Consider the following 14,711-nt stretch of genomic DNA (forward strand, 5'->3'; position numbering starts at 1 on the left):
AAGAGTATCAGGTATAGGAGTTTATTTTGGATATCTTCAACCTCTTCCCCCCAAAAGAAAAAGGAAGTAACAAAATTTACTTACTAAGAAGGGATTTTAAAACCCTACAGAATGTGTATAAACAGCAGTGAGGATTGTATATGTTCCCATGGGAATTTAATGTTTATAAAGGTGTCAGTGATATGATACTTTAGGAGAATAGCTTAACCTAACAACAATGGAGACATTAGTAAAACACCTTAACTAGAAGGGAAGCAGCCACATGTGGAAACACACACACACACACACACACACACACACACACACACACACAAACACCTCAGATAGATAGATAGATAGATAGATAGATAGATAGATAGATAGATAGATAGATAGATAGATAAATAGATAGATAGATAGATAGATGAAAGATAGATAGATAGACAGACAGACAGATAGATGTAAATAAATAAATAAATAAATAAATAAATAAATAAATAAATAAAACCCCAAATCACTGCACTGGGTGACAGTCATTTGGCACCATGACATATATGCAATAAAATACTCCCTTCCAAGCACATTATACATTTAGACGCTGTTTTGGGTGGTCAGTAAACGATAGCAAATTATCATATTGTTCTGATTTCATTGCCTTGCTTTGCTTCTGAAAAAGCACATGAATTACTGGATTTCTGGAAGTCATAGTTCCGTGAAATTTACATGAAACACGTGGTAATGGTAGCTATGAGCATCATTATTAATAGACTCTGTGATGAATTTGTATGACTATATTAACATTGATTTTTGTTGCTTGATCTGATATTGGCTTACTTCTCTGGTTTTATATGTATTTTTTTTAAAATGCTGCCTCCTTGCTTTTAGATATACCATCATGAGGAGTAGAGTTGAGAGTTGTTCCTTTTCTCTGGGTTTATCAATGGAGAATCTCAAAACATGGAATAATTTGCAGTTACTTGGTTGGAGAGGTATGTGTGAATCTCAGTCATTGGTTTATTGACAATCAGGGGTTAGCTGATCTATAAACTCTTAAGTCACATACTGTCCATTATTTGTACCATAGCATTAAGCTTTTATTTATAGACCCTATTTTGCTTACAGTTATCTGAAAAAGGACATTTGATCCAGAATCAATATTGACTTTTTATAAGCTCATTTTATCATGTACTTTTTGGATTTTGCTACTAGACCTAAGATCAGTCAAATTCTTCACCAATCATTTGCAAAAGCAGACTTCTAGTCACTGAAAATGGGGCTAGTAATATTCATTGAATCTATGATTCTTATTACTTACTTGACATTGTTCTAAGTATGTTATGGTCATTAACTTATTAATTCTCACCAAAATGGATTCTGTGTATGATCTCTAAAATAAAAAAAAATTATACCATTTACAGGCAAGAGGCATCCTCAAATTCACCTGGTTCTTTTCTGGTCATACCCTCTCTGTGGATGAAAAACAGCACTAAAGGAACATTTCAAACTAGACACATGATCAAAAGGTAACCACTGGTGCCAACTTGTGAGAACCACCAAGTATATTGCTTTCACATGTAAGGGTTATATAAACAATGGAAGTCTGTCACTGCAAAGGAAGGAGTTTGGGTAAAGAAAAAGACTGTGTGCTACTTACCAGCTGTCAGGTTTTGTAGAATGCTAAATATCAATTCCATATAATCAGAATAATAAGCGCTTTTATAGTATGCTTTATGACCTTTAGACAGACATATAATATGTGGGTCATTTATATTATTTCTGCAAACTGTACTAATTTTAGATTAGGCTTTTAGTTGGGACTGTTGAAGTACCTTCACTAGAAATGATCTATCCAATTTCTCAAGACAAGAAGGTGATAAAGCTATCCTTTTAACATAGGCCTGCTGGCTGGAGTTTTCCTTTTTATATTAAGATATCACCATAGCAGCAAAAGTTAAGGAATCTATAAAGAGAATGTGACCTCTCTTTATAGCTACTTCACAAGGCCCTTATACTGGAAACAAATCTATTCATAGAAAAAAATGAATGCAGCTATGTTCAAATCAACATTTATTCACAGACACTAATATTGGCATTTAATATTTATTACATATATCAACATGAAAAACTATTATCTTATAGTCCCCTCTTTCTATGCTGGAATTTTATCTGACTGAAGTAATACAGTTTTTGGACTTACTGCAACATTCTTAATCATTTCACACCTACAAATGCCTTACTTGTGTCTGTCAAAGATCTTTTCTTCAGAGTAGTTAGTCAACACTATCTTTGTCTACTAGAATCTTTTTGGCTCCTCTTCCATACATATCCCTAGTTTTGAGGGGAGGTGTATAATAAGGACATCTCATTTAGGAGTGGGTGCTCTAAAAACTCACACTCTCTCAACATGGACCAGTTTGAAGTCTCTGAGTAATTCCCCTCTACTTGCAAAAGGTTTCTCTGTTGGGGGTTGAGTGATGCATTGACTTATGTGTATAGCATTATTTTATCAAAAGTCACTTTACTGTTATTTTTATTTAGCAGAATAATGGCTGTAGATGCCCCCAGAGGCCCATGTTATATCTAGTCTTAGATTCTTGGAATCATTAACAGTGTTACATCTGTGATTCAATCTCATATAGTGGGTCTTTTAAAAAGTTGTTGATTACACTCAAAACATTTATGCCACTATTTACCAGTGGATATATTTTGGAGACAGGTTATTTTTGCATCTCAAAGTGTCCATAGATAGGAGAATTGTTCATTACTTGTCTCCTTTAGGAGCATGTGTAGCAGCTTCCCTCATTATGAGTGTTATGATAGGGATGAATACTGCCTTTATGAATAGTTTTTTTTCTGTTAAGTTGTAGAGAGTAACCACTGAAAAAAGGCTGTGAAGTTGGGGACTCTATGGGACTCAATTGGCCAATGACTCAACAAAATGTAACCCATTCTTTATATTAGAAGCTTTACATAGTATTTCATGATGTTGGAATCATTGTTTTCTGAATTATATAATAACTACATTTAAATTCAATATACATGTCCATATTATTTATATATATGTAAAATTTCAGTGAATTTTCAAAGTAGCAAATTTCCATATGGCTTTTTTTTAAAAAGACCCTTAGTACTAACTATTTTTATCTATTCATATTTGTTCTTACATACTGCCTTTCCATTTCCCTCCCCATAGTCCTTTACTAGTCACTAACCTCTGTGAATATCTGAATAAAACATACATATATAAAGCATAAAAGCTAATACCACAATAAAGTTGATTTTCTGATCTTGTATTATTACAATCACTATGATTTTTCTAGTTCCATTCATTTACATGAAAATTTCCTTAACTTAATAGGGAAGTAATAATCCATTATGCCATTATGTAACTATACCAAATTTTCATTATACATTCATCTGTTGACAAACTTGTAGGATGTTTTGAATTTCTGGATATCATGAATAGAGCAGCAATGAACACGTACGATCAAGTAGCTCTATGGTAGCTGAAATTCGTTTTCCCTATATCTCTAAACAAGGTAGAAAACCCATTATCTTTGACAAGTGGTGCTGACCAAACTGGATAGTTATATGTAGAAATATTAAAATAGATCCATATAAAATACCCTATATAAAACTCAATTCCAAATGGATTAAAGACCTCAACATAAAACGCAAAGCCTGAATACAATAGAATAGAAGTGAGGAAATAAAAAACACACACGGTATGCGCTCATTGATAAGTGGGTATTAGCTCAAATGTTTGAATTACCCTAGATGCACGGAACACATGAAATTCAAGAAGGATGACCAAAATGCAAATGCTTCATCCTTCTTTTAAAGGGGAACAAGAATACCCTTGGGAGGGAATAGGGAGGCAAAGTTTAGAATAGAGGCTGAAGGAACACCCATTCCGAGTCTGCCCCACATGTGGCCATACATATACAGCCACCAAACTAGATAAGATGGATGAAAGCAAAGAAGTGCAGGCTGACAGGGACTAGATGTACATCTCTCCTGAGAGACACAGCCAGAATATAGCAAATACATAGGTGAATGCCAGCAGCAAACCACTGAACTGAGACCGGGATCCCCGTTGAAGGAATCAGAGAAAGGACTGAAAGAACTTGAAGGGGCTTGAGACCCCATATGAACAACAATGCCAACCAACCAGAGCTTCTCGGGACTAAGCCACTACCCAAAGACTATACATGGATTGACCCTGGGCTCCAACTGCATAGATAGCAATGAATAGCCTAGTAAGAGCACCAGTGTAAGGGGAAGCCCTTGTTCCTGCCAAGACTGAACCCCCAGTGAACGTGATTGTTTGGGGGGAGGCGGTAATGGGGGGAGGATGGGGAGGGGAACACCCATATAGAAGGGGAGGGGGAGGGGTTAGGGGGATGTTGGCCGGGAAACCGTGAAAGGGAATAACAATTGAAATGTAAATAAGAAATACCCAAGTTAATAAAGATGGAGGAAATAAAAAAGAAGTGAGGAAATAGGTTTGAACTCATTGGCACAGAAAAGACTTTCTGGGTAAGACACCAATGGCATAGACATTAAAACCAACAATCAATAAATGGGACTCCGTCAACTTAACAACCTACTGTATAGTTGTAAAAGACACAATTACTTAAGCAAAGTGGAAACCTACAGAATAGGAAACACTTTACCAATTATACATCTGACAGAGGGTTAGTACCTAGAATATACAAAGAACTGAAACAAAACAGAACATCAGAAAAATTCAATTCTTAAAATGGAGAATAAACAAAAAAGCTGAAACACACAAAAAAGATTCATCTCGTGGAAATAAAGGAAATACAAATTAAAACTACTTTGAGATTTTGTTTTACTCCAGTAAGAAAGACCAAGATTAATAAGATATTTATAATAATCTCTTCTTTTCATTATTAATTTCTGAGGATAATTTAATTACATTTACTCCTATCTTTCCTCCTTTTAAACCCTCCAAACATAATCCACTCCACTCTCAAGTTCATGACCTCTTTATTTTTATGCATATATACATATATCATATATATTGATTAAATGCATGATATATAATGTTTTTCCTAAATATAACTTGCTCAGTTCATATAATGCTAATTTTCATGACTGGTTCTTTGGCAATGGATAAGTTATATCTATATATCCTCACTAATCTGATTGTTCAAATATAAGAATGACACTAATGGACATTCTGGAATGGATGAAGGAAAGCCCCTGAGGCCTCAAAGAGCTATAGACAGCTGAGGAAAGCATGGGGAGGGAGAGGTGGCCTTTTGATAATTTCCAATACCTTCTTTTAAAAAACTTTCTATGAGAAATTCTACTACTGAATTCAGAGAGAGCTCATTACATTTTACATACTGTTTTAAGTCCTGGAAAGCTATATCATCTAGTCAAACCTTCTGGGATATGTGATTTTAATAATAGCTTTTTGGTTTTTGTTCCCCTTTTTTATTTTGTGGGTGTTTTGTTTGTGGGTATTTATGTCTGCATCACATGCATGCAGTGCTTGAGGAGGCCACAAGAGTGCAGCAGGTGCTCTGGAACTGGAATTAAAAATGTTTGAAAGCCACCAAGTAGGTGTTAGAAGTCAAACTCCAGTCCTCTATAAGAACGGCCACTGCTAATTGCTGAACCAATGTTCTAGCCAGAGATAGCCCTAATGTAACCAGTAAGTTGTAGACAACTGAGAGAAATGCAAAGTAATGTTCACCCAAGACAAGCACATTCTTGTCACTAACTACCAATGCCTGTGCCGACTGGAAAAGGAGCTAGCTTGGTGCCCTTTGCACACTCCTTCCTCATTTCTGACTTGTAGCTACAGCTACACTTTGGATTTTCCTTTGAACTCGTTAGAATATACGACCAGTTCTCTTCTTGAAAATGTAAGCAGAATAATGCTACCTTGCACTATAAATACCACTCAAAAGAAACAAGAACTTAATCTTTAAATTGCAGTTTATTCTAAGAGCTGGGATCCTGGGAAGGCAGATTATGTTAACATCCAAAAGATCTGCATTCCCCTGGGCCATGTCCAATCAGCCTATTTTATATAGAGTCAGAACAAAGGTAACTAATCATAGCAAAGATGGTCAGCCTTGTCACTGAGATTCATGGTTTCAGTGCTTTTCTCTCTTATCTTTTCCTGCACTTTTCCTTCATTATCTTCTCTTTTATTATTGCAGGCATTCACATACTTACAAAGCCGCTGAGATTCACATTCCTTCCAAAGCACTCTCTGGGTCAAAGGGTAACTACACAAACTGCTACCCCTGTGTATGGGTTGAGCTATTTATAGTATAGATGTGCAAATTATTTTTTAAAAGGTGAAGATCTAATGTGTTCTTACACTACAGAATGTAAAAGTGTCCCCAACTGTTTCCCCTGTCTCTTATACAAAATGCTTTTGTAAATGTTCTTTGAATCTATGGAAAATCTGGATTTTTATATCATCTTGACATTACTCTTTTCTTTCTTTTTCCTTCATATTAGTGACTCTTTTGAAAGATACCTCCCTGACTAGTGTCACCTCCCCAAATGGAAAGGGACAGTCTGTTTGCCTTTTATATTTCTAATGCTTAACATAGTAATTCTCATATTAAATTTCTACTTAATACATGTCAGATCTTTGAGAACAAGAAGACAGCAGTGTCTAAACTAGAGACATATTTTAAATAGGCCAGAGGCACAAGACTCTGCATAAGAACATAAAGGTGATACAGTCCTCTTTGCTCCTTTCCTTCACCATTTACCCAAACCAATAAACTCTGCAGAACCAAGGTTGAGACCTTGAAACAAAATATTTTCATGTGTTCCTCTGCTCATCCTAACAGTTAAATGACATATCTGTGATAGCCTTTTGCAGAATAATATAATTGGCCAAAGAAATGAAGTTGGTAAGAGTGATCCTGTATACCTCTATAGGAACATTACTGCAGAAGGTTGTTTCTGCTTGGCTGGCTACAATCTCCATTGATGAAGAAAGAACTCCATTACTTGATGATGGTTGCTCTGCATAATGTTTAATCCCTTGAAATAGGTTTAAGAAACTAACAGAATTAGTTTTTAATAATGAAGGTTGATGAGATCAGCAGATGATGTTGACATAATAACCACTTGGATGAGTTAGGCACACTCTGCTTAGTGATGCCCTGGTTCCATGTTATGTCTGCCGGAGTCATGGGCTGAGTGTCTCACTTCGCAGTGGAGTAAACCTCACTGTGTGCAGTACCTTGGAATTGTACAGGACATATAGTCTTATTCTATTAGGGATGAAATGTCATGCACAAGCCCTCTTAATCACTGATTCAATCTTGCACACAAAAGTACTTTCAGGAATGACAAGTATAGAGTATATGTATGCAAGGGTCTGGCTTATTGGGCCTTAATCTAATTAAAGAGAAAGCAATCCAGTTAACAGCAGTGATATAGTAATTGTTTTATGATCTGGAATTCTGATTTTGAGTACAATACTCATACATACAGTAAGAACATGAAATTGCTTTACCAAAAACATGAAATCTAGACTTGAAAGATTGCTCAGCAATTAAGCATGTACTATTTTTACAAGGGATCTGACTTTGGTTAACAGTACAACTATCTACCCCTCTAGTTCCAGTGACTCTGATATCTCTGGTCTAACTAGGAACCTACACACACACACACACACACACACACACACACACACACACACACAGAGAGAGAGAGAGAGAGAGAGAGAGAGAGAGAGAGAGAGACTTAAAAACAATAGCAATAGATTATTTTTTAAAGCAAATAAAATTGGAGCTAGACTTTGTATGTTTCATATTTCAGGTAAAAGAAAAAACTATGCAAGTAAAGGTGGAAAAGTGGGACTAAATGTGGAATTTAGGGGCTAATCGGATCTGACTCATTTGAAAGATACAATTTATAGCACAGAAAAATAGAATAGGTTTGAAAAATGAAAGACTAGACTAGAGTTCTCAGGTAAACTACGGATAATGGAATGAATAATTTGGTTTGGGTATAAAAGCCAATCAATGGCCTCTGAGAGAGGAGATAACACCTGAATGTAGTGAATTGTGCAAGATTGTTTGAAAAGGAAAGTCCATGAAACTAATGGACAAGATGGAAACCTACAAGATTCTCAGTCAAAGGCAAAGTACTAGAATAAAATAAAAATAAAAAAGTTAACATAATTTGTAAAAATAATAAGGCATTGATTCAACAGCAAAAATACTGATTCCATAAATCTGTGTGCCTGGTGCTATGATGAGCAGTGAAGAAACCATGATACACAAGAAAGTCCCATGTTTGTGGAATTGCCATGTTGTTTAAAACCTAGAGTTGTAGCTAGAGATTTAAGCCAGCAGATACAGCACTGATCTCTCTCAGTACTTCTCAAAGAATTACACATTTTACAGAATTTGTATTTATTTTACCTATACCTAGATTTTGTGACTTAATACTCACAGTAACTCTATAAAACGGAAACAAAAAAATGCTGGAGACATCACAAATATAGGACTAGTTTATAAAAGACAGGCTCTATCAGACAAAGCAGTGAGTGTGGCAAGTATAATATTAGCAAAAATCTCAATATGAAGGAGACCATTCACACTTTATCAAGAAAGTGCATAGTTATTAAAATTTAAGTGGATAAATTGATTGATCAAACTTAGGCATGATAATGATATCTTTGCATACATAACAAGGTGGGATGTCAGAAAAAAATTGGAGAAAGTTTGGACATAAGAGTCCTGTTTTGAGTTAGGTTACCTGGGAGCTATGGATAGTCATAATGGAGTAAACAATTCAAGAATCTCTACAAAGGAAATAATATTAAGAGCCTGATTATTAATTTGATACTAAGGTCAGTAGCTGGAAGACAGTTTCCTTATGTTTTCTTATCTACATAGCAGCTAAGTTCTGTTGTAGGTACACTAAGCAAGAGGTCAGAAAAAGTCTAAAAGAAAAAACAGTTGTCTAGGATACAGAGGAAAATTTAAGACTATAGAAGAATTTTGTTAAATAAATATAGATGAATTTAATATCAGATCTTTCTAATTAGATGACATAACTTCATATTGAGGACAGAAAAGATATTACCTCAGATTTGGATCTCAGTTGTAAAAATAAAATTATTTAATAGTCGGGTTATTTAGAGCAAAATCCCTGATACTACCTTCTACATTAGTTACTTTGCTGTTGCTGTGAGGAAATACCGTGACCAAACACAGCTTACAGAGGCAAATTTTATTTGGGCTTCAGGTTGCAGAGGGTTAGAGTCCATCATGGCAAGGCAGCCTGCTGCAAGCAACAGGCTTGGAAGACAGCGTGACTTCAGAAACAAGAAGCAGGCAAATGACTTCATTTACCAGACACACAAAGCAAAGGAAGCAAAAAGGAAATGGCTCAGGTCTTAGACTCTCGAAGCCTGCCCCCAGTAGTGTACTTCCTCCCGTAACGACAGAGATCTTAGCACTTTCAAACAGTACAACCACATGGGGACCAACTATTTAGATACCTGAGTTTGTAGGGGACATTTCATCCTTAAACTACCACACTATGCAAATAATTTAGTATAACCTATTGAAGATTGAACATTATATGTTTGTATAATTATCTCCAAGCAAAAATATTAATTAGGCATTTGAATTTGGGGTGGGGGGATGATTAACTACTTGTAGGACGATTTTATAAAAGTTAATTAATTAATTAATTTTGCATAATGATCAGGATTGGGCATTGTGCATCATACCACTGAGATACATCTCCATCCCTACAGTATTTGACTTATGGTAATAATTTCTCTAATAGGTTACTGTTTCAGCCAAGAGTTCTGACATATATGTCTCAGATTCAGTCCCCAGCAGATAATCTTAGAGAAAGCAGAGCTCATGAAAAGATCTGAAAGGCCTTGACTTCTGTCATAAAACATGACATTTCCAACTTCAGGGGATCTTCCTCATTCAAGAACCATAGTTAATTGATGGAGTTGGAGGAACATTATAAGGAATATTGAGGATTTTCAGTTTATAGGAATAGCGTGCTGCCTAGTTCTTTATCAACTTGACACAAGCTAGAGTTCTCTGAACAGACAGAACCTCAACTGAGAAAATACTTCCATAAGATATTGCTGTAGGGCATTTTCTTAATTAGTGATTGATATTGAACAAACATTGTGGATGGTGCCATACCTGGGGTGATTTGATTGGGTTTTATAATAAAGCAGGCTGAGCAAGACTATAAACAGCACCTCTCTATGTCCTCTGCATCAACTCCTGCCTCCAGGTTTCAGTGCTGTTTGAATTCCTATCCTGGTGTTCTTTGATGATAAACAGTGATACGGACGTATAATCCAAATCAACCCTCTTCTCCTCACACTTCTTTGGTCATGGTGCTCCATCATAACAATAGTAACCCTAACTGGGACATGTGGTAAATCAGTACATCTGAAAAATCTGTAAAGATAAGCAACTTAAGACAACTTCCTTCAGGGAGGGCATACAGAAAATCTGCCTGATGTATTACTTTGGATTTGGCCTCTGTCCTTTTCATAAACAGTTATTTTCATGTTAGTTAAATTTAGCAATTAAAACAAAATATAACTTTATAAAGCTGAATTCACAAATTCTGGGGACTGTCTTATAATAATGCTGCTCCTATGAGCTGACTGTCACACTGCAGGGAAGTATTGGTTAAAAGAGCTGTGAATGCTTCTCAAGGTTCAGACTTTGAGAACTGCCTTCAGACATAGGTTAGCCGTATCCTCTTCTAACAACCTCGGGACAAGGCATTGTGGCCTGTTCATTCAGAAATTTGAAAAACAATCATTTTAATTTTTTAAAACTTCAAAATGAACAGATTATTTTTTGTGGTAGCAGAAAACAGGGAAGGCAACATGTTGTCATTACAGAAAGAGAAACAATTTCAGTGGTCAGCTCAAAATGGTCCTAGCTTTCCCTCTCCTTCTCCCATAAATTTCAGGCTTTGATAATATTTATGCTGTGTCTTTGGGCAATCAACTTGCACGTCCTCCAAAGAACGGCCCAAATAGCAATGCACTGATTATGCTGCTTCTTCCCAACTCAGTCACTGTAAGGAGTGAAGTGTCAGATACACTTTTGACAGGTGCTATCACTAGAAAACACATGTTACAACGCCATTAGTATTTATATCTCTTCCTGCACACTTCTAATATTCTGAGATAATGACAATAGGCCAACTTACAGTCTGTTCCCAAATAAATGACTGATATGTTTAGTCCACATACATATCACATTGACATATAAGACACAGCATGTTAAAATGTCACTGGCCTCTATATATATTCCTCATACCTCTGGCATTCTACAGTAATGCCAATAGGGCAACTTGCTGTCCTCAGACACATGACTAACATGTATATACTCTGAATGGATATTGCATTAGTGCACACACAGACACATACGGACGCACACACACACACAAACAAACACACACACATGTGCACCCAAAGGCACGTTAGATAATTGAGTGTGTAAGTTGACATCATAGAAGTCATAGATAAGTGTGTATTATATACATATGTGTATATATATATACACATATATACATATTAATATATATGTTAATTGCTGGGGAAAGGTTGTAAGCATCTTAATTCCCCCAGAAAACAAAAGCTCCTAACACGACTAATAATTGAGTTTGAGTCCACTATACCAATATTTTAGTTAGTTAACTACTTTGGTTTTTTTGTTTGTTATAGACTATTAAAATTGGATGCTCTTTGAATACATGTTAAGCTGCCATGTGGTAGTCTTAGCAATTTTGTATTATTATTATTATTATTATTATTATTATTATTATTATTATTGCTTCAAACATTTTACTTACTGATCCCTTGTTGCTTGATTCTTTATTGGACATAATCCTCAAGCCCTATTTATTGAACAAATTCACCCTTGACTCCCTCTAACTTAGCTATTTCCTACTCAACACTGATTTAACAAAATACTCTCCATTGGCTGTTAATATATTCAACTTAAACACTGCTGTTTGACCTTTGTAGATGTATTTCAGATGTTAACAAGGATGTCTTGGCAGTTTGAGATCTAGATTCAATTTAAAACTCCATTTAACACCCAGTGAAAGCTTCAAAGCCCTTTGCCAAATTCCTCGATCCTTCTGGGACTTCACCTCTGACTGTATACTTACACATCTTATGAAATATTTCTGGACGTAGATGGTTTTAGAGTCCTCTGAGTGCCTTTTTGTTTTGTTTTAAGGGTAAGTAAAACTTAGCCTCATCTCAATTTCAACTGAACCTCTTTCACTGAACAGAAAATAAAACAGTTTTATATTATTGGAGAAATAAGAGTAATAGAGAGGAATACCACTTGACAGCACCACAGCAATATCTAATTTAATCAGAAATTCCTTGTCTGGGACTATTTCCTTCCAGGGGAATTTTATTGGTTAGATCGTGGTCCCCTCTTCATGTTTTCTCTCAGTTATTCTTTCTTCCATCCCTGTTCCCAAAAACACACCAAAGTTCTTATTTTTATGGGGTATAACTAAGCTAAAAGTATTGTTTGATGCTTAAATATTTATTTCACATGACTCACTTACTTTTCCAAAATATCAAAGTATTTTCTTCCAAAAGACAGGAGTTCTTCTGAGGAGAAATATACATGAATGATAAAGATGCCTCTATTCAACTTGTATGCGGGGACCTTTCCAGGGGTATTGTTTGTTCTTCAGGGAGGTATCTCTTCTCATTTTCATTATTAATACTCAGTACAAGCCAGGAATTAGTAAAGATGATTTAAAGTGGAAAATACCTCATGTTTAGCTTTATAGGGAGAACAGAGCACAGGACAGATATGAATTCTGTCCTTGAAAAGCTTGTGGAACTAGGAAACTGACTCAGTGAGTAGACACACTTGGCCCAAACGCCTGATGCTCCTGCCTGGAGCATCCATTGAGCTGGGAGGAGAGAAGCAACTCCATAAAATTTTCCTCTGACCTTCATATAAACACTATCCTAAAACACGTCATGTCCATATACACACAATAATTGTAGATGATAATATATTTAAAAATCATGATATAACTTCAGAGTTCAGACACCAGACAAAATGGTGCTACTGCTGATAAAAGTCATGTCAATAGAAAATAACAGAAGAAATGGGAAAATAGAATAGAAACTGTGGGTGGGGGAGTGAGCTGGACTCCCAGAAGTCCTAAAAGCTCAGAGGAGACAACTAGTTCTGTCCATATTCCGGAACCAATAGAAACCCTCCTAGTGCCCTATGCACCCTCTGGGCACAGGTACTTAGCAGTATGGAGCAGGACCCTTCCTGTTTCTACCAGGACCAAAAGCCGAAAAGCCAGTCACCAGGAGCAGCTACACACCTGACAGCAGTGGTAAGACCAACTCTTCTGCTCCAGGCAACCTGCCTGGTGGCCTTAGGACACACAAAGGCAGAAGTCATCTAGTTTCTGGCTGTGCCTGGAGCTGAACAGGTCCCACAGTTCTCTGTTCCCAACTCCCTTTGGCGAAAGAGCTGGACTCTTAGAAGTGAAGACAATCCTGAAAGCTCAGGGCGACCACCACTTCTGCTCACATTCTTGGACCAAGAGCAACCTGCTTAGTGCCCTCTGGATACAGGAATATAGGAGGAGTCAGCAGCAGGAACTTTCATGATTCTACCTGCACCTGGAACTGAACTAAATCTGTTCCAGAGCTCCCTGTACCCAAATGCTGTGGGAAGGAGAGCTGAACTCTCAGATGTGCAAAACATAATAAGAGCTCAAAAGACAAAACTACTTCTGCCCACATACCTGACCCAAGAGGAACATGCCAATGTCCTCAATGCACTCTGGGCACAGGGACCTAGGAGCAGTCAAGGTCAAGACCCTTCCAGTTTCTGTCTCTGCCAAAAGCCAAAAGTAGTCGCCAGGAGCACCTACACAACTGAAAGGAGAGGTAAGACCAACTCTTCTGCTCCAAATGACCCACCAAGAGGCTTTGGATCACACAAACCCAAGAATGGCTCTCTGCTGTCTGTTCCCAGATCTGGAAGAAAGAAAACATTTCTACAGGTGTACTGACACAAAGGCTTACAGGCAGGTCAAACCACCATCAGAGACATCAAGACGAGCTAACACCACAGACAACCTGATAGAGAGAGACAAGCACAGAACCTAAGCAACAGAAACCAAGACTATTTGGCAACATCAGAGCCAAGTTCTCCCACCAAAGCAAATACTGGTTATCCAAACACAACTGGGAAAGCAAGATTTGGATTTAAAATCACATTTCGCCCAGACCCCGTGGGAAAGAAACCTCACCGCCTGGTCAGGTGGGCACTCCTGAGGCTGCAGAGTGGAAGAAACCACCAACACTGCCCACCCCTGCCCACATCCCTGGCCCAAGAGGAAACTGTATAAGGCCTCTGGGCTCCCACGGGGGAGGGCCCAGGAGTGGCAGGACATCTGCCTGAGACATCACTAGAACCTGAAGGAAACAAACCAGATAAACAGTTCTCTGCACCCAAATCCCATGGGAGGGAGAGCTAAACCTTCAGAGAGGCAGACAAGCCTGGGAAAACAGAAGAGACTGCTCTCTGCACACACATCTCGGACGCCAGAGAAAAACAGCAAAGGCCATCTGGTGCACTGAGGCTCCCAGAAGGGGAGGCACAGGTCTTCCTGGTTGCTGCTGCCGCAGAGAGCCCATGGGCAGCACCCTG

The sequence above is a fragment of the Rattus norvegicus genome, chromosome 5 (genome assembly GCF_036323735.1).
Source record: "Rattus norvegicus strain BN/NHsdMcwi chromosome 5, GRCr8, whole genome shotgun sequence".
Classification (NCBI taxonomy): Eukaryota; Metazoa; Chordata; class Mammalia; order Rodentia; family Muridae; genus Rattus; species Rattus norvegicus.